The 21,925-nt window shown below is 36.9% G+C and overlaps 1 long non-coding RNA gene across 1 annotated transcript; it reads right to left on the bottom strand.

Moving 5' to 3' along the window:
* Nucleotides 1-4: 4 nt before the first annotated feature.
* On the bottom strand, nt 5-4,599 carry LOC136270782 (uncharacterized). The gene is made up of 8 exons (XR_010708643.1): nt 4,373-4,599; nt 3,889-3,978; nt 3,558-3,808; nt 3,166-3,457; nt 2,890-2,997; nt 2,374-2,455; nt 257-370; nt 5-87 (listed from the first exon to the last, which is right to left on the bottom strand). It is a non-coding gene; the product is annotated as an uncharacterized lncRNA (long non-coding RNA).
* Nucleotides 4,600-21,925: the final 17,326 nt, after the last annotated feature.

The raw sequence follows: 21,925 nt of genomic DNA, 5'->3' as shown, positions 1-21,925 counted from the left end.
TGGTCATACTGGAATAAAACATAAGCGCGACAGTCATTTGCTCGTGTTTGCTTTGGTCCCTTGTTCTTCCCAGCAGGTTTTCTGGATCTAAAAAGTCAACATTTACATATCTCTCAGGAAATAAATGTAATCATAATTATTTTCGAAGTTTTATCATTATTTTAAACTTTAAAATAACTTTTTTAAAAATATGTATATGCATAGTTACAACTTTCAAATTATGTTCCTAAAATATTTTCAGAGATAGAATTAGTACATTTCACATTTATATTGTATGGTAGTTCTATTCTTATGATGTTTGCTAAAAATCCCCTTTGACATCAAATCTAAATGAATCAAATTGTCAACAATCACATCATCTTCATCATCCCTACAATGTAAAATTTAAAAATACAGTTTTCTACCTATTACAATAAATTGTCTCGTTTTGAGATTTACAAGTTGGATTCCAGAACATAATAAAAAAATTAGCGTTAAGAAATAAATGGAAAAAATCACCATTATTAAGCAAAGGTAAAACGATCTAAAACCACTTGGGCTCACTGGATCCAAACCACATTAAACGGAGAGTTAACTACTAACTTTTCTCAAGAAAGCCAAAAAGAAATGAACAGAACATGAAACCAATATAGGTTTATGAACACTGATGCTCCAGTGTGGCAGTTCATCTGTTCATCAACATTTTAAAGTTTTTTTCAAATAAATGTCATGATTTAAAGCTATACACGCTATAATTTGCGTCAATTTTGAATAAAGGGGAAAATGTATGTGTTTGATTACTAATAAAAGTTACCTTTATTCTGTTAATTATAATGCTCAATTCGATCACGTAACAAATATATCAAATATTAAACAATAAAAAATATTTATTTTCCTGCCAGGAAAGTAATGCCTCCTCGTGAATATCAATCTATCACGTGATATCGACAGCTAAATTTAGCCTATCATACCAAAACTGGTGAAGGGTCAACATCTTCATAATTGTGATAGTTTCACAAAGGAAAGGATATTTTCAGTAAAGCATAAATTTGTCCGATATACGAGTACAAACAAAAGAAAAAAATACAAGCCTGTGAGTAGATATGAATACTTCCTTTAAAGAAATGACGTAGACCTGTGTTTTTCCCCTATGTGCTATTTATAGATCCTATAAGTGTTAATGCAGAAGTAAGGGTATCGTGGATGGCAAGCGTATTTTACTCATCATACATGTATGTATTTCAAATCAACAACTGTTAAGCATATTAAAAATCAAGTTGGATATTTAATTAGGCAAACAATAACGACCACCTAGTTCTCCGCGGACATGCGCAATGAGGTCGGTTTGCTCTTCCTTCATCAATATTCATGAAAAGGTATATTTTCCTGGCAGGAAAATAAACAATTAAAAATCTATATCTTTGTAACGAGATGGAATTCACCCTTGTAATTTACAGATTAAGGATAACTTTTATAAGTAGACAAACACATGCGTTTTCACTGTCATTCAAAATTGACGCAAATTATAGCGTGTATAGCTTTAAAGTAAAGTTTAGTCTTAAGAGTTAAAAAACTATGCTACCCAATGATTGGTCTTGTAACATGAAATACGCAAAGAAATTATAATCCACCTTATAACAACCATTCAGAGAATACAGTAAAGCATTTTTTAAAAAGAAAATATACAATTCTCCTACGTAAATATCATCAGGTAAACAAGTAACAGTGTCAAAACAAATGCATCAATGAAATAAAAAGGCGCTATCAGCAACCGTTCTAAAGTCATACACAGGATTAAAGTTTTGCTTTACATCAACCTCAAAGGTCAATGTCATAACGTAAAAAACGTCGAGGCACAAAGAAAGGACTTGTCACAATTTATAATCATGCGATTTATAAAAATTCCCTGCACCCAAGTTCATAAAGTGTGGTCAAGCTTATAAAGTGGGTCAAACCCCGAGGTCAAGAGGTCAAATATCTTGGTACACAAGGAAAGGTCTAGTCACAAGAAATACAGGTGCTTTGAGTGACGGTCATATCACTTACAATTTAAGAATAATGAGAAACGAAGGAAGACTAGTTCATAGACCTAAATAGCCCCTCAAATGTTCAATAATTGGGACATGAAATATATGTATATTTGACTAGATATTTCATATCAACCAATTTATCGAAAAAAATTCAAAAGAGTGAATTTAAGATTCACCAGTCCTATGCTTTTCTTGTCAAAAAAAGACATTCCAAAAGAATTTTCAAGTGGAAATCATTCAGAGAATATGGTTAAGAAATCTTGAAATCTAATTGCATGCTTTATATTATAGTTAAGATTACCTGTAATGTTTTACAATGATAAACATGTTTTAAAACATTGAACTATTTAAGACAAATACATACCTTATCCTCCTTATGGTCAAATGGACATTAGTCCTGCTGTTTTTGCAATATTTAGATTTCACAAAATTAACAAAAGGCTCGTCTGAAACAGATTTTAACAATGCTATTAAAGTACAAAAGAATGGTTTAGTTGTTAAATGTCAATTACATAATGCATTTTATCCTTCACCAGTTAGATCTATTAATTTAAGTATAAAATAAACCTGAAGAAATTGAATGTTAAAGACAAAATCAAACGTATATTTTTACTGCCAAAAGCTAATATAATCCGCATATCTGGTAATATTTGTGATGATATAATTTTCGATTTTCATGATAATTTAAACATCGCATATTTTCGAAAAGGCAGAAATTATATTCCGTATAATTTTAATTAAGAAGCTTTTTAAACTGCAAATAATGACTGACGCAAAAAAATTGTTCTTTATTTTCCTCATTATCACATATTCTGTGACAAGCAAACCCCCCCCCCCCAAAAAAAAGGGTATACGGTGTAGGTTTTACGATCTGATATACCTTCAACATAATTGGTCAAACTATCTTCGGTAAGTTCCACGTATTCATCTGAATTTTTTGGAATGACATTTGGTTCTTTGAAACTATCATCATTTGATAAAGATGTACCTAGGTAAAATATTGTTTTTCATTACTCAATTATGCAATAAAGGCTATATATTATACAGAAAAATATTGAAAAGAATGTTTAAAAGCAATATGTATGTGCATGTAATGATTTTGAAAAAAGTAAGGATTTCAAATTTCAAAAAAGATATAATTCCTCAAATATGGAACCTGAATAAGAACAAGTGACAATTGGACGCAGAGACTGATATTGGTTCTCCCATATATGTTCGAAAGAAAGAGGGTCGCCTGCAGCATTGCCACTAGAAATCCAAATAATATTATCATCGGGGTTGGTGTTTGGTCTACTGGTAATGACAATAATATCACGCTGCAAATATGCTGCCATGCACATAACATTGATATGATCAGCCCACTCCCCCTGTTGTAACATTTTCTGTAAATATGCGTCAAGATTGCCTCCAGGTACAAAGTCTTTTAAATGAACTTCTCCATCTTCTCTCTTCAATAAAATTATTATGTTGTGACACTCAGCAATTTAAATGTTATCCTACTCAATATTTTCAAAGAGTAAAAATTAAGTTACAGTGAACACATCATACCTTCAGAACATAGTTCTCTTTTCAAAATTGCCAAATATTAGTACGAACTAAATGTGCATTCTGTGGTGGCAATCTGAGTCGCTTTAGTTGATCAGAAACGGCTTCAAAGAAACAAATACCATCACATGGTGTTGGTGTGCTATATTCTAGCCCAATATCCTTCAGGTTGGATAAAAGAATAGCTTCTGTATTGTTCTTTGACCTATTCTTGCTCTCTTGACTATAATCTTCGGGGCTTTTACAAATCAATCCTGAAAGAAGTATCCGGACAATAACAAATTTTTAATTATAAAAATTAAGGTTGATAACCATAAAAAATGATTTGATTTACCAGAGGCCCTTAAAGCATGACTGTGTGCGGCTATAAAAGTTTCTTTGACATCTTTTACTTGTTGTAAGATATCGGTCTTCTGCATCAACTCTAAAAAAAAAGGTTTGAAACTTTTTCTCTAGAACTGTTATACACAGAAATACGAATGTTACACGTTTGGTATGGTATATAATTTAAACTGACGGTATATTAACAGCTGTCAAAGTTGTGAATACAGTTATCAAAATTCAACTTTATGTCAATTTATTCTTGAACTTGTACTTAAGAAAGATTAATAATTCCTTAATGTTATGCATGCCAAAAATAAAACAAAAATTATATATTGTATAAATCTTTAAATGCAATTGTTTTTTTTTTCAATATATTGTAATAAAAAAAATGCTTTCCGAATCAGGTGTAAATCACCACATTCAGAAAAAAAGTTTGATACGCAAGCTTTTTGTTTTTTTAGATGATATCAAAATGAAAGTGTTGTCTCAATTACTTGAACTATTGGTATATGCACTTTCTGTACTGAACGTGCTTTGAACAAAAGTGGTCAAAAGCTTCCACACTTCTTTCATCTCGCCCGAAGATAATTCTTGCAAGTCATTGAGATTGAGAGAATTTACAAAATCTAAAAGAAACAAGAACCATGTAGTATTTTCGTCCATTGTTGCTTTGTAATTTCTATCAATAAACATCCAATACTCATTTTAAGGAATGACACAGTTCGATTAAACTGTATATAAATACTTTAACGTACCTTGTAAGTAAGACATAATCATTGGGTTTTTCTTCTGAACATATTCACGGACAACTGTAACATAAGAAATGTAGGGAATGTTCTTTTTCGATTCATAATAATACCTCATACATCTCTCTCTCTCTCTCTCTCTCTCTCTCTCTCTCTCTCTCTCTCTCTCTCTCTCTCTCTCTGCCTGTTCTTATGATCAAGACAAATTTCATATTCAAACACAGATCCAAAAGCATAACAACAATAAGCGGAGATCCACATTTAAAAAAATCAGATATAATAATTAGAAGCCAACTTTTGCATCAGTTTTTATATTTCAAGGCCGAAAGTACAAATTATATACTAAGTTAACATATATGTTTTATGTAATTATACACCTAAAATGAATACTGAATGCAGACCAATTCTTAAGTTGGCATCTTATCTGTGTTCCCATCTTGCACTACTGTAGGTCTTGGTAACAAAGGCATAAGGTTATTTAGCGTATAACATGTATACCTCTGTAGATGTAAATATTATTTCAATAAGAAGATAAGTTATCATCTAAAGAGATTTTTTTATAATTTAAATACAACTGTTTATCTTACGGATTAACTTTCAGAATGGTATAGTTCTCATCTTCATGGACTGAAAGTAACCAAGCAAATAATTTACAGAGAGGCCTGAGTTCACCTAACGATGCCATATCATTATACAGATTAGATATCACTTATTACTTACATATTCTAAAATTTGATGATTTTTTTTTTAAATTGGCATTTATAGATACATTCCAACCTTTCAGAAATGACAACGAACTGTAGTAAAAAGGGGGAAAACATAAACATACGTCCCAATCATAGTTTTTTTCCTTTCCGTATTAAAAATTAAATGAATGTTTACATCCTTTTGGAAATATAAGAGTTACAGGTGTTCCCTAAACGGTACCCACACCCCCTCATAGTGCCACATTACTTACATACTTGTTTATGCTAGGCAGCACTTGTTTATCTTAAATCTTTATTTTTTGAAAGATTTTAATTGAAACCACTCTGATTTAGTCGCAAGTGTATTAACAATATTATCAAAACATGTACTCGCACATGTTTTCAAGAATTTCTCATCAATTTTTTATCTGTTATCATATTGATATGACTGTGTATTACAAGTTAATTGAAAATTAGCTCACAATCAAATGGGAAAGCTACTTCACAAAACTGGTAGTATGAAGACCGCCATTTTCTGTTGTAGTTTGTATTAGTATGTTGACTTACTTCATTGTGTTAAAACACTATTTCTGTAATAATTCTATGCAATTGACCTCCACTCCCTTATCAGTAATTCATAATTAAGAAGGAAAATTAATTTTGAATAAACATTTTCTTACATATTAACGCTTCATCTTCGAATTGGTGCTGCTTCTATTTTCAATTTTGGCGGATGCAAAGCACTATATTTTATAGCGGAGTAATCATTTCTAATGTTGGTAAACGTTAAGAGGACCCTGGGTCCAATCTCAGCCTACAAGTTCATTCATAATTATGTTCTAATAGGACCAGAGGTCACCATATGTGAAATAATTAATTTATTTGGAATATCAAATATTGATTTAAGCTCCTTTGTGCACGGAAGACCGGGTTATGTTACATATCAATATGGGTCACTTCGTGAATATATATATATATGTCATTTTACAAGATGGAGACGTGCCCACGGGTCCCCATATGTCATTTTACACAATGGAGAGTCACCGGTCATCCTCTGTAGAGTGACCAGTGGTCACCTTATGTCACTTTACTCAATAGAGAGTCACCGGTCATCCTCTGTAGGGTGACCAGGAGTCACCTTAAGTCATTTTACACAATTTCATTGTTGATTTACCTGAGACTGATTTTTAAGGATATCAGTAATGTAACTGGTTTTTGTATTTATTAACATCTTTATGTGACATCTGTACCCTCTAATAATTATGTTCTTCCTAAAAAACAATATAAAAATTCTCGTCTTGTAAAATGATATAAGATAACCTCAGGTATCCGTATTGGTTTTTTTTAAATATTACATTGATTTAGAAGCTAAGGTGACCTCTGGTCTCCTAATAGACATCCCAAATAAAGTGACATTGGTATCTTTACATTGGATGAATTCTGCATCAGTGGCATTTGGTCTTTGTATTTATTAACAATTTACAACAACAATTTAGTTCTAAAGGTGACCTCTCATCTCCTTACTGTTAATTCATTACATTTTACCCATGGTCTCTCTACAGTGGATTACTTTGGTATCTCCACCTTAAAAATGACATAAGTTGACCTCTGGTCTCCTTCTTAATTACATTGTAACACCTATCTAAGACCTAAAACGAACTCTGGTTTACCTACAATAGATGACATTTTATGATTTTTCATCTTATAAAGTAACATTAAGGGGTCTCTGATCACCGTATTGATTTACAGAATTATAAATAACTACACCAATATAGAACCTTAGGTGATCGCTGGTTCTCCTTTTGGATATATATTCCACTTAAGGTGACCCCTGGGTCCCCTAAAGTAGATTACTTTTTTAATTGAATCTTCATCTTGTAAAATGACATTAGGTGACCTCTGGTCTCCGTTATTACTAGTAATTAACAAAAATATAACGACATAGATCGATTACCAAAGGTGACGTTTGGTTTTTCTACAGTGGATTGCTTCTTGGGAATCTCAATCTTGTAAAATGACATTAGCTGACCCCTGGTTATCCTATTGATCTTCAATTATAACTAAACCTTTTTGAAACTAAGGTGACCTCTAATTTCCTTTCAGATATTCCTCTTATAATGACCTATTGGTCTTTCTACAGTGAATTACTTCTGGTTAATGTCTATTTTGGAAAACAAGGTAACATCTGGTGATCGTTGGTGTCATCTGGTATAGGACATTACGGGACCTCTCATCTCCTTATTGAAATTCCATTAAAGGTGACCCATGGTCTAACAAATGGATGACATATAGTGAGTATGCATCTTGTTTAATACCATTAGGGGACCGCTGGTCTCCTATTGATAAACAAAAGTATAGTTACAATACTGTAGGACATAAGGGGACCTCAGGGCTCCTCATGGATATTTTACTAATCTTACTAATATAGAACCTTAGGTGATCGCTGTTCTCCTTTTAAATATTCCACTTAAGGTGACCCCTGGTCTTCGTACAGTAGATGACTTTTTAAAATCTTTTTCTTTAAAAGTGACATTAGGTGACCTCTGGTCTCCGTTATTAATTAACAAAATTATAACGACAGACATCGATTTTCAAAGGTGACCTTAGGTTTTCCTACAGTGGATGGCTTCTAGGGATATCTATCTTGTTACGACATAAGGTGACCTCTTTTATATTAAAATTATTTATTGATAAGGACCTGAGGTGACCCTGGTCTCCTCGTGAATATTTTTACTTCAGGTGACCCCTGGTCTCCCTACCATGGCTAAATACCTCTCTTGTAAAATGATATAAGGTCACCTCTGCTCTCCCTATCGATAATTAATAATCATTTCATTGATATAGGACATGAACTGACCTCTAGTCTCCTTCTGGATGTTTCTGTAAATGACATACGTTGACATCTGGACTTCATGTCATTTAAAAAAATTAAAACTACATTGTCATCAGGCCCAGGTTGACGTCAGGTAGCCTTTTAGATATTCACTTAGGGTGATCTCTGGTCTTCCCACAGTAGATGGCTTTGGTAAATCTCCACCTTGTATATTGATATTTTGTTAAATCTCAGGTCTCCATATTGACTCAAAGAATTAAAACATCAATCTAAAAGCATTGGTGACCTGTGATACCCCTACAGTGAATAGCCTTAGTTAATCTCCATCTTGTAAAATAATCTGAGGTAACACCATGTAGTCAATGAATGGATGAAGACTGATTAATCTACATTGGATGACCGGTGACTCTATAGTGAAAAATGACATAAGGCACAGGATGAATGACCATCTTTAAGTCCTCCTTAAAGATAGCTTAAAGGTGTTTAAAAGTAGCTTAAAGACGATCTTTAAGCCACCTTTAAGCTATATGTGTTGCTTAAAGGTGGCTTAAAGAAAGCGTAAAGATGGCTTAAAGGCAGCTTAAAGACTATCTTTAAGCCTCCTTTAAGGACAACTTATAGGTCCTTAATGTCCAAACTTCTTTAAGCCACCTTTAAGCCATTAAAAAAAATTTTTTTTCAATATTGTGCTTAATTTCCAACAAAATGTATTAACTTTATGAAAGAAAAGGTATTAAAACGGTTTTTGTTCTAGAAAGAAAAATGAAAAAAACAAAAAAAAAACCGCCCATGGCGAGAATTGAACCCAGGACCTTTAGTTTACTAGCATCACCACCCTTCCTCTGCGCCACGGCAACTTATATATGAGCGTTTTTATATCCAATATACATGTATCAGTGGATATTGAATCACTGTATTGAATGCGTTTACTTGAAAATTGACAAACCATTCAGTTTGTAACAATCAATTATATCTAATTTATAAATTACATGCATGCATGTATTTAGAATGAAATACGGAACTTGGTCTTCAGTGAGCAAAAATATATTATACCTAAATGGAAACCGTTAGGTTCACTATAGTAGGCTTTCTTAGTTACTAAATTTAAACCGAGTAGATATACGTTCATCTAATTTATAGCTATAAAAATGTAAGAAAGAAAATGAAATCATTTTTTTATTAAATACATTGATACTATTAGGGTATTTGTTCAATTTCCCGCAATTTCCCGGTTTTCATGATCGCGGCGCCGTTCCAATATGTTTAAATATTTACATGTAATTGTATGTACACGATTTTTGAACTATCAATTCTATGACAAACAAAATTACCAATTACCGGTGACGTATTTACTGCATGTGGCAATTGCAAATGACTTGTACATACAATTGTATGATGTGCCAGGCCGGGTATATTTGACATATATATTTACCCTTATACATATATTTAAATAAGCAACCCCTATTTACGATCACCGGTACATTAATTAATTAGCCTCAAGATTTTACTCTTACATACATGTATCGTTAATTTGTAGACGTAACATTTTTGAAACCCAGAGCTAGGAAATAATACTTTGAAAATGAATTACAAATGTAAATTAACTTTTATTCACTAGACTTATCGTATACTCGTACATACTAAGATTCAACGCCTTTAGAAACCTTGACGTGCACCTAGGCACACGGCACACCTGTTGTGTATATCTTGTATATCCTGGGTTAGTTCCAGGGGTTTTCTTAAGTTGGACAAACAATAGACTTTAATTAGATATACACAAACATGCACCTGGGCACACGACACAACTGTTGTGTATATCTTGTATATTCTGTGTTAGTTCCAGGGGTTTTCGTAAGTTGGACAAACAATAGACTCTAATTAGATATACACAAACGAACAAAACTATGTCTAGACAAACAAAGCAGTAATATCCTGCCCGATATAACAAAGGCAGTTGAGAGTCTTTTCATCTTTAACATGTATCTAGCAGGTCTAGAGTTAGAAATAATGAAAATTGAAAAAAAAACAAACAAACCTTAAACCGATTAACAAATTAAATCATGCATTTTGGGTTCATTATCTTTATTTTGTTTAATAACCGGATGAACTGAGAGAGAGAGAGAGAAAGAAAGAGAAAGAGAGAGAGATTTTTCACCGATTAATTTATAATAGGAAACAAACATATTTTAATTAGTTTTATGCACATATTAAGATACAGAGACTGCGCTTCATCCCTACAATAATTTTGAAACCCCCCCAAAAATATAAAGAATTTTATAACGGCAATCTGTCTCCATCGGAGCGGTGCTGATGATAGCGATCTGTGTTTAAAGGAGCGACGATTAAAACCGCCTGGAACACCCCCTCCCCCTTCCTTGGAAATTATATTATCACTCGGATGACCCCCTCCCATCCCTATAAAAGAGCTTTTGCATTTAATATATGTTTTTATTTGTTCAGCTTGATAAATATCGACTTAAAGGCCACTTAAAGACAGTGTAAAGGCAGTGTGAAGAGAGCGTAAATGCCACTTAAAGATGCTTAAAGGTGGCTTAAAGAAGTTTGGACATTAAGGACCTATAAGCACTTGCTTAAAGGTGACTTAAAGGCGGCTTAAAGGTTGTATAGCCTTTAAGGTCCTTTAAGTCACCTTTAAGGACTTGCTTAAAGATGGTTTTTCGCCCTGTGAGGTGACCCCTGGTCACCCTACAGAGGATGACGGGTGACTCTCCATTGTGTAAAATGACATATGGGGACCCGTGAGCACCCTACAGTGGATGATGAGTGATTCTCCATTGTGTAACATGACATAAGTTGACCCCTTGTCACCCTACAGTGGATTACCGGTGACTCTCCATTGTGTAAAATGACATTTGGGGACCCGATGGCACCCTACAGTGGATTACCGGTGACTCTCTATTGTGTAAAATGACATAAGGTGACCCGTGGGCACCCTACAGTGGATGACGGGTGACTCTCCATTGTGTAAAATGACATAAGGTGACCCCTGGTCACCCTACAGAGGATGACCGGTAACTCTCCATTATGTAAAATGACATAAGGTGACACGTGGGCACCCTACAGTGGATGACGGGTGACTCTCCATTGTGTAAAATGACACAAGGTGACCCCTTGTCACCCTACAGTGGATAACCGGTGACTCTCCATTGTGTAACATGACATTTGGGGACCCGATGGCACCCTGCAGTAGATTACCGGTGACTCTCGATTGTTTAAAATGACATAAGGTGATCCCTGGTCACCCTACAGAGGATGACGGGTGAGTCTCCATATTGTAAAAAGGCATAAGGTGACCCTGGTCACCCTACAGAGGATGACCGGTGACTTCAAATAGTGTAAAATGGCATAAGGTGATTCCTGTTCAACCTACAGTGGATTACCAGTGACTCTCCATTGTGTAAAATGACATTTGGGGACCCGTGGTCACCCTACAGTTGATTATTGGTGACACTCCATTGTGTAAAATGACATAAGGTGACCCGTGGGCACCCTAAAGTGGATTACCGGTGACATTCCATGGTGTAAAATGACATAAGGTTATCCCTGGTCACCCTACAGAGGATGACAGGTGAGTCTCCATATTGTAAAATGACATAAGGTGACCCCTGATCACCCTACAGAGAATGACCGGTGACTCCATATTGTAAAATGGCATAAGGTGACCCCTGGTCACCCTACAGAGGTTGACTGGTGACTTTCTATTGTGTAGAATGACATATGGGGACCCGTGGGCACCCTACAGTGGATGACGGGTGACTCTCCATTGTGTAAAATGACATATGGTGACCCCTCGTCACCATACAGTGGATGAACTACTTTAATATCTTAATGAGGAGGATTTTGTGATACATTTATAACGTCGCCTATAACTTAGATAATTAATCCTTAGGGGGACCACAGGTCACCTAATGTCTAAATAACGCATATTGTATATCAATAACAGTCAATGTTGATTTTTTCATCCTCTATAGTTTATTTCAGATCTTAAGATGGTTATTCTTTAGAAAAATACATTTCTTCTTGATGTATAACATTTCTTAAGGCTAAGTAATGGTACGAGTTATTCTACTTTCACTTTGCGGTTGCAATGCACTACATTTTGTAGCGGAGTGCACAGATTTGGTAATTGTGAATGAGCAGGTGACCTGGGGTCTCACCTGGGGTCCTAGTTGAGCGTACGTTTTATCCTCCTGCATATTAAATGCCTTTTCTTAATCGGGATCGGGATACACACTTTTCATCAAGTCGTTCTTCGTCGAGTTTGTGTACGGTTATCAACAACGAAACTTTCGCTGTATTATTTTTTTGAAGCGTTCAATTTTGCCGGCGGCCGGTTCATAGGGAAAACACTGTTTTTTTAAAAGCTCCCATTTCTGTCCTAGGCAGTGAATTTCACAATTTAATATCCAGACATGATGAACATAATGTCAACGCATGGGTTTATCTCTAACAACTGTGAGAGTACAGGAAAAAAAAATATATTTATATATATATATTAAATCGATAGGTTTATACCATGTGGCCATATTGGCCTCAACAAGGGCCTGAACCCCTAACCATATAACCATGCATTTAATTTTTTTTTCATATACATGACTTGTATATGGGCGTATAGAAGAAGATTTTTAAATATTTGATACATTCTTACTGTATGGCCATATTGGCCCCGCCCTATGGCCTGAACCACTGCCCCAGAGACCATGAGTCAGAGTTTCACAATATAGGTGAAAGACTTCATAATCATGCATTTAGTTTTTCTCAAATAGGTGTAGTGTTTGTGGACTCGTTCCCCGTACCCGTAGATAGCCCGTGACGTCACTACGCTGGAATGTGCGCGAGCGAGGATTCTACCGTCTGAAGCCAGCGAGAGAGGACAAAGGACATGTGCTACACGAGGCGACAGACAGTCCAGCGGCAACCCACGGATAATATCAGTGATAGTAACTGAGAAATACTATATTGGCGCCCATTGTGGGGCCCTGGACTTGCCATTTATTTCGAGGATTTTTTTCCCCGTAGAGTAAGCCTGTATCGTTTTGTTTATGGAGTTTGCGTAAATCGCGTTGAGGCCGCCATTTTGGGGGCCACCGCGTGGCAGCTTTTCTGTAAGTTTTTGTACACATTGGGCCAGTTTAAGCTTTGTGTTACTTGCTTTGATTTCTCATCATGTCATTTGAAGAGGCTCTGTTTGCTTTGGGGTTGGATGAGAGATCGCCCCGATTTATGTCTATAATTCATGGTAGGGATGATTTGTCACGGGGTATTAGGCCCAGCTGTGTGTACGGGCCAGATCCCGTAAGTATTGTTAAGTAACCCACATACTTGGACACTACAGGGTATGTTGGGGTAGGCTACATTGCGAGAGCACCCCACATTGATTACATAGGTCCTCCCCATGTTTGGGTTGTGTCTCCTGAATGATTTAGAAGGGGGAGGGGTGATACTTTAAATCATGTACGTTTGTCGGCCAAGGGCTTAAGTTCGCCAGTTGATGTTGGGGACTTTGTTCCACCTAGTGACTATTTAGGGGTCCCCATGTCGCAATATTCCCATGTGGACCTTAACCCTGGGGAAGCACCTACTGTCAGGGATACTACTTTATGCCCACCTGAACCTCAGGGGCAAACCCCAAATTTGTTGGATTTTGATCCCCTTACTACCCAGGATTCACCCCCCAGTAATCCAATGGCCACCGGGCCTGCACGGCCCGGATGCCAGTCCTCAGATAGTCAACATGTCTATTCACAATGCAAGGAGAGTCTATGGATGTAGGTCAGGGGCAGCAGTATGATAGACCAGTTCAGGCAGTTGACTTAAAGCCCCAGGTTCCACCCACCCAGAACCCCACTGTCCAAGATGCACAGTCTCAGCTCAGTGGTGACCATCGAGATGATCGGTATTCACCAGGCCCGTTTGTTATGGGCGGGTGTATGGATCATCGGCCTGGTATCCTATACCAGTAACTGAGGTCCCCTCCCAACCTTGTCATTTTTGGGGTGAAGGAGGGGGGAGAATGGCACATACATATGAGCCCCCACCACTGAAAGACCTTTTAATGTAAGTCACGCGCGGATTCCCGCAGCGTCTCAATGTCCCTCAGATTACGCGCGGATACCCAGAGCGTATATCCATCCCTCGGAATACTCGTGGAGACCAACAGCAGCCTATGGTTTACCTGGAGATGTGCAGACCCCTGCAGCGCGCTACAATCTCCAAGAGTTTGTTGCACCGCCCACCAGCTACCACTATCCAACAGCCTGGGGCAGGCTGTGGTATAAGGATCTGCATTTTGATTGGAGATCCAGGTGGAAGCCATTCCTGCACAAGTTTGTTAGATTGTCACGAAGCCAGCGCTGGACAGAGACTGAGCAACACGACCAGTTCTGCTTCTTCCTGGAAGGAACCGTTAGTGAGTACTACACTCTGTTACTGGAGACCAGCCCTGATTTGCGCTTCGTCGACATCCTGAGGAAGTTTGACAAGCGCTTTGGCTCAGCAGCACCTGATTTGGCCCACCAGCTCAACTTCCAGTCTGCAGTCCAAAACAGTGGTGAGGCAGTGGTCAGACCGAGTACTGACATTGGCCACTCGCCCCTTCCCCCAGCTACCGGATGTTCACACTCGGGCTATACCCCGCCTGTGTTACGGGGCAGAGGACCGGGAGGCAGGCCTATATGCCCTGGATGGCCAGCCCAAGACCGTCGATGAGACTGTAGACCGGATGCAGTTGTACCGGCATTCCCGACGGGGCAGACCCCCATGCAATATCTACCATGCAGTGAGGAGTTTGGTTGTAGGTGAGGAGTCGAGTAAAAGAGATGGGAAAGCCGAGAGTCAGATACGGGAGTTGAAAAGCAGAGTGCAGCATCTTGAGTAGACCCTAAAGGAAGTCCTTGATTCGGTCCAGCTTGGGGTCCCGACGACTTGTTTCCCTAGATGGCAACCTGGCCCAACGACAAGTCAGTGTTTTAGATACTGAAAGACTGGACATTTCCGGAAGGATTGTCCTGCTATCCTTAGAAGGAGGACGGAAGGAAGCGCTGGAGATGTTGTGGATCACTCCCTGCGTAGCCGTGGTGCCTGTCAAGGAGTTGCAGATGTAGAGACCAAGACTTGCAGCGGCCAGCTTCGCACTGTGTGCTTACTAACCCATGATGAGAAGACCAGTTTGAGTAAGCACCCTGCAGATGACGCATGTGTTGTGGAGAAGGATGCCCCTTGTCCCAGCATAAGGCGCAGGAGGAAGCGTGGTAGGCGTAGGGTGCAACGCAGGAGACCAAACTTGCTGAAGTCCTTCTCAACGGAGCCTGATGTCCCTGAAGAGGAAGTTACTCCAGTGGACAGTAATTGTCGGCTGCAAGTGCTGTGCAGCAAGGTGATTCCTACGGAATCCAAGTGCCTTGAGGCCAAGGGCAAGGATGACAGTGGGAGACTCTTGGCCCCCAACCCAAGGGGCCGTCTCGGATGATCTGTTTGTCATGACAGCTTGCACTTCAAGGACAGCCGAGCTAAATATACCAGGAAGCAGTCTTGAGACAGCGGTTGAGGATGTCCATGTTCCTGCAACTAGGAATTCCCTTGCTAGAGAGTCAGTTGGAAGAGGACAGCCTTTGGGAGCAGCACCAAACTTGGGGTATTTCCCTTCTGGTGTCCAGACTAGGGTGACAGATGCACGGGAGATGCCGTCATCGCCATCTTGATTGTGCAGGGCGTGTCTCGTTGATCAGACATAGTAGAGCTGCTCTCCCCGGACTGGACCTGCAACCTGGAAGAACGACTTGGACTGTCCCTGGATTACCCTTTTTGTGTATGGAGGTCTTTGTAATTTGGACGGGCCCTGCTCTAGTGTCTTAGTATCCCGGCTGTTGCCGGGATTGGTGTTACCGCAGGTGAGACTCCGTTCCCTGGAAGTTATCCCGGCTGTTGCTGGGATGGCGTTCCCACGCCCCTCGTTATTCGGTGGTCCCGTTGGTACAAGACGTGGACCTACTCCCCTACTCCCCTCAAGGAAAACGGGGGGGGGGGATGTAGTGTTTGCAAACTCGTTCCCAGTACGGGCTATCTAATAGCCCGTGACGTCACTACGCGGGAATCTGCGCGAGCGAGGATTCTACCGTCTGCAGCCAGCGAGAGAGGACATAGGACATGTGCTACACGAGGCGACAAGCAGTCCAGCGGAAACCCACGGATGATATCAGTGATAGTGACTAAGAAATACTATATAGGTATGGGGTAGAAAAGACGATATTTAGGACCTTCAATGGCCAGAACAACGGGCTTACAATAAAATTCTGCGTTATATTACTTTTTAGAGTAAGTCCCAATTGTATTGTCACTGATAATCTGTTGAAGCCCCCTGCATAAAAAAGCTGGTACTTTTCATAGACAATATAGCTTTAGTACTATTGTAAATAGTCATCTAGGTCGGAGCGTGTCAAAGCATTAGTTTGGTCCTTAATGTTAGTTGCTTTGAAGCACAATATTCAGCTTAAAGCCGACCACATACCAAACAAACTCAAAGAGCTGACTTTATTTCCCGCCAAAAGTTGGACACTTTCAGGAACCTGGCACCTGCAGCAGACATAGCCTCAGCCCATTCCAGAGTAATTCCAGACCTTGCTCTCTTAGTGCACCCATGTCTGTAAACACAAGCAAGGCATACAGGGTAGGGATCTAAGCTTTTGAGCAGTTTTTGCCAATGGTTGTCACTGGTTTGGTTGGGCCACTACCAGACACCCAAATAAACATGTTTATCGCACATCTATCAATAAAACGCTACAAACACTCGACTGCAAAATCATACATTGCAGCGATAAGCCTCAAAAGTATGTGTACTTTATATGATCCCACACAAATTGTTGTGACCCAAAAGTAACTCTAGGGTATGAAAATATCCATCAATACAGCAGACACACGCTTTTATATTTTAAACACCATTACTCCAGACCTTCAAATTGTGTTTTGATTTAGCAATTAGAAACTCTATAAGGCGACCTCCTCCCTTGCATTCCATGCATTACTTAGGATAGGGGAAATTGCTATATCTAACGGTAATTCATGAAAACCAAAGTCTTATATCAAGACGTTTTGCTATTTACTTGTTTACTTACGGTAAAAATTAAACGCTTCATAACCGATCAGTGGGGAAGGGCAATGCCATTGCCAGTTAATGCATCTCATGGAATAACGTGCCCAATAAAAGCCATGCTGGAGTTCTTGCAAGTGCGGCCAGTTATAACGGGGCCATTATTTTGTCATTTCTCGGGGAAAACCTTAACAGTGTAGTGTAGTCCTAGCTAAGGTATTGGCAAAGTCATCCATTGATGGTAAGTTGCACTCCTTTCGGAGAGGAGCAACTACTGCCTAAGCTATTCTGGGTGAAACACAACAAGTCATCCAATAGGAAGGTAGATGGCAATCTAATGCCTATCGCACATATACTAGTATTCTTTAATGATAAGTTTTTTGGGGCCAAGTCATATCCAACATTCTGATTTGTAGTAACTAGAGAATTAGCGTTTTGTGCACATAGGTGTCATTAATGTGTGGCTCATAGGATCATCCACAGTCAAGAGAGCAAGCATAGGGTCCAGGTAACAATAAAGGGGGGCTTAAACCTTTTATAAAAACTATAATAAGATGGCAAAGCTATGGAGGTATGGTCCTTAACCCGTTAATTCCCAAGCTTCAAGAGCTCCGACGAATGACCCGAATTATTAATCATACACTGCGGAGCAAACAGTTTGGGGCTCATTGATTAAAAGCCATTGTTAGAAAAGCTCAAAGCCGCACTGGAACAAATAGCCAAGCTTTTCACACGTGCTAAAATGCTAAAAAAGCTAAATCTAAACCTGCTCCCTAGGTTCAATTGGAGGTATAGTGAAGACATTAGGGCTATGGAGGACTCGAGAAAAAGAGTCAACAGAAAAGCAATAGCGTTGGTTACACCATGGGTGGGAGTTATTTTAAACACTCAATTCGACGTTGAGGACCCAAATAAAAATTGTTTTGTGATGACGGTGTTCTCTTTTCAAAAAGGGAAACATGCATTGCTAGATAATTTTTAAAAAGGTTATCAAAGTTGAGGGAAGAGATAAAAAATTGAGCGAGTTCAGGCATCTGTGACCAACTGTGTTGAGGTACTGCCGCCGTCACTAATTCTTTGGTCTTTCCATTGTGGCGGCTGCTTTTCCGTAAATGCATGTTATAGACTTGCATCAGACAACAGATATGTTTGGCCATTGCAAGTGGCATGTTTCGACCGCATCTCAACACACAAATGGAAGAGTCGACACATATTCTACGCTCGTACATGTAACACGTCATGTTGCACATTTTAAGTCTGGAAACTAAACCTTTTGTCCATTTACTTGTAATTCAACGTTCCTTATATCATTTATATGGCTTCAGTAATGTTAAAATAATCATTATAACGTTAATGCACTTGGGTTTACCCAGTGTATAAATAACGTCATAATGACATCATATTTGCTCATTAATGACGTCATGATTACGTCATATTTGACTATTGATTACGTAATGTTTCATTATTGCTTGTTTTTTGCTTGCTTGCTTTTGTTGCAGGCGGCCCTGCGGTAGCCCCCGAATATCACCGCAGCCAGAATCGCTAAATAACTTTTATTTAATCAACTTGGTTTTCATGTTATTTGTAAGGTATCTGGGATAAACTTTTATATGTGTTTCCTCATCAAATGAACGTATAAGGATATGACTGAAAATCCAGTGTGGAAGAGGCCAATTCATAATTGTCAATCACAATATCAAAAAGCCTTGACAGTGGTTGACTTCTTTGGTAATTTAACTTTTTTATAATATAATGATGGAAATTCTTTACATGTATATTGGTACAAAAGTATTTAGAAAGCCAAAGTACAAAAAATCAAAAATATATTGAATTTGAAATATATGTATCAAAGGCTTTGAGTGAGACACATCATTGAACCCTTGACAGAAAACCCAGAGGGGACTATATGTATTTTCCGTCTCCAGTTTAATAAAAGAGCTAATATTACTCGAAGCAATATGATAAAGAACATGTAACTTCATTACTTTATTTAATATCATTTACAAGGGACAAAACTGCTGTACTAGGTGGCTTTATTCACTAATTAAAGGGAGTATCTGGGGTTTCTTTATTCCTTTTAAATGATACCTGTTAAAAATAAGTAAAACAGAAAGGATAAAGCAATTAACTGACCATTTTGAAGAGCAGATCATACCAAGTGCAACAGTCCTGGGAATCGATTTAGGGTTCATCCATTGTGGTGTTAAGTTGTGTTCATGTAAGCAGTACTATTACTGTATTGGAAGATTTTTAACTTTTCACTCAGCTGCAATGTCCTTGGGCATTTCATCATAATATCTACCTTAGGGCCATTCAAACCAGATACAAAAATTGCTCCCTTACAAATAATACTTTGAAAATTTAATTAGATTAAATTTAAATTTGCAAATTAATATTTATTTGCAAATTAATTTAATTTCAAGTAAATACACGTGCAAACCAAAAAAATACAATTCAATCCCATTATTGATGTAAGACTTATTAAGACAATTAAATGCATAAACATATATATATATATATATATATATATATATATATATATATATATATATATATCTGCTTTCAACCTTAGGGTGACTATATATTTTTTTGAACCTTAAGGGGACATTTCGTATAATTTGATATGTTACTCTCAACACTATATGAGTTACATGAACATTAATTGTATGGTTACCAAAGGCCAATTTTTTATAGAAAATCATAAAACTCGTAAAGAAAAAAAATATACAATTTTCGTGTCCCCTTAAAATTTAGAAACCATGTCGCACAGTTTACGGGGACATTTGTATATTTATTTACAATGGGCACTTTAAGTAGACCAGATGTATATTGATATATTCCAACTTAAGGTGCCCAAAATTTTAATTTATCTCATTTAAAGTGTTACATTGTGTTCTTTTTGTATTTATAATGAGATAATTTTAAATAGTTTAGTGAAACATTCCTTACATGGCTGAAGGCCCGCCATTAGGATAAATTTATAATATCATCAAGTTTTTCTTACCATAAAGAAACTTCTTTTCTTATCAGTTCTTTAGTTCTTTAATTTCTAAATTTGCGATGATTCCTACTTTTTATTATATATATTTTTTAATCTCTAATATTACAGAGGTTAAAATTCAGTTAAAGGCATGTCAAAAGGTGAAAAGGTGTAGGTATTTTCTGACTTTGAGAAGCGAGTGACAAATAAAAAATAACTACACAAATGTATGAGATATTTCAGTGCCTACATAAGTGTCTCAAACAATACCAAAGTTCCAATTAATTCATTTCATTATCTGCATCTCAAAGTACAACTATTGGGAACTTTAAAAAATACCAGAAAAACGAAATTGGGCTTTCTAAAATTCTTTTATTACATATTCAAACAATTTTATAGGAACAATTTAATTTGTTCTAACTTCATTTCTTTAAAAACAACATAGAAATTAAAACATTAATTATACTGTTTTCAAAAATTCTTGAGCAAAAGTCAAAGAGAATTACAACAATGTGGAACATTTTAGTCAATGTCTTTCATGTCTCCCTTGAATGACCAGTCTACATTCAATCAAAGCTCAAAGCTGAATTTTTAATTCAGCAAAATATAATGCAGTCTGTCAGTTACAAAGTGATTCTTAACCAAACTTTTTTTTCAACACTTTGCACTTTTAAGTGAGCAAGACCGTGTTAAAACTAAATAATATGATGTTCAGAAGACAATCAAGTTTTAAATTAAACATCCATTTAAAGTTAAGAAATAACTACTGATCATAAAAGTAATTCATTATTGCATAATCTACTATATATAAATGTAATGCAAATATCATTACAATCTAATATTTTTTCTCATTTAACAAATTAAGACTTAAATTCTTATAAGCAAGTTCAGAACAAAAATGTTATTCATCTTCCGTGTATCATTAATATTAAATACTTTCATTTTTTTCTCAATAATCATAGGATTAAATTCAGAAAATTGATGAGTTGTTTCATCAAACTAGTAATCTAATACATAAGTTTGCATCATTACTTAAATAAATGTCCATTTAATCAGAGTTATTTCATTCAATTCTTCAGTAGACAATTTCACAATAACTCAATGTTTTTGTTTAAATTTATTCTATGCACCTTTTCCAACACACGACATTATCATAACTTACTTTAAAATCTAGAAAATTAAACAAAGCATCTTTAAGATCAAGATCTTGTACATGCAATGTGCCTACAGGATTATGAAATTCAAGATATAAATATTTTCATTGATGCTTCATAAAAACAGCTTTGTTTGATTCGGTGTGGTGGGGCTAAACTTTTGGTGAACACTATGAAAAATCATGTTTCAAACATTTTCAATAAAATATAATGTAGATAAGGCTCGCGCCATGTTTTTGTTTACATAAGTTCAATATACCGGTAAAGGTTCTTTTTCAGGCTGAGTTTTCTAATTACTAATTCGTATTTAACTTAAAGAAACAGTTCCTAGCGTTTGTAACATTCATTTTTGGTCTAAACCTGAAATTTTTTCCTCAACATTTAAAATGTAAACAAAATCATGACCTCAGCTTTGGTTACATAATCAAAATTGTGAGCTCTATATCTCGCTTATAACTCCACGACTGAGGGTTTACACTCAAATTTTTGGTTGATTATTAGAAATACCTAATTAAGTCATTGTAAACATTAAAAAGAAAAAT

Source organism: Magallana gigas, chromosome 8 (genome assembly GCF_963853765.1).
Source record: "Magallana gigas chromosome 8, xbMagGiga1.1, whole genome shotgun sequence".
Lineage (NCBI taxonomy): Eukaryota > Metazoa > Mollusca > Bivalvia > Ostreida > Ostreidae > Magallana > Magallana gigas.
The sequence above is the reverse complement of the archived record's forward strand: the minus strand, read 5'-3'. Positions and strand labels throughout refer to the sequence as shown.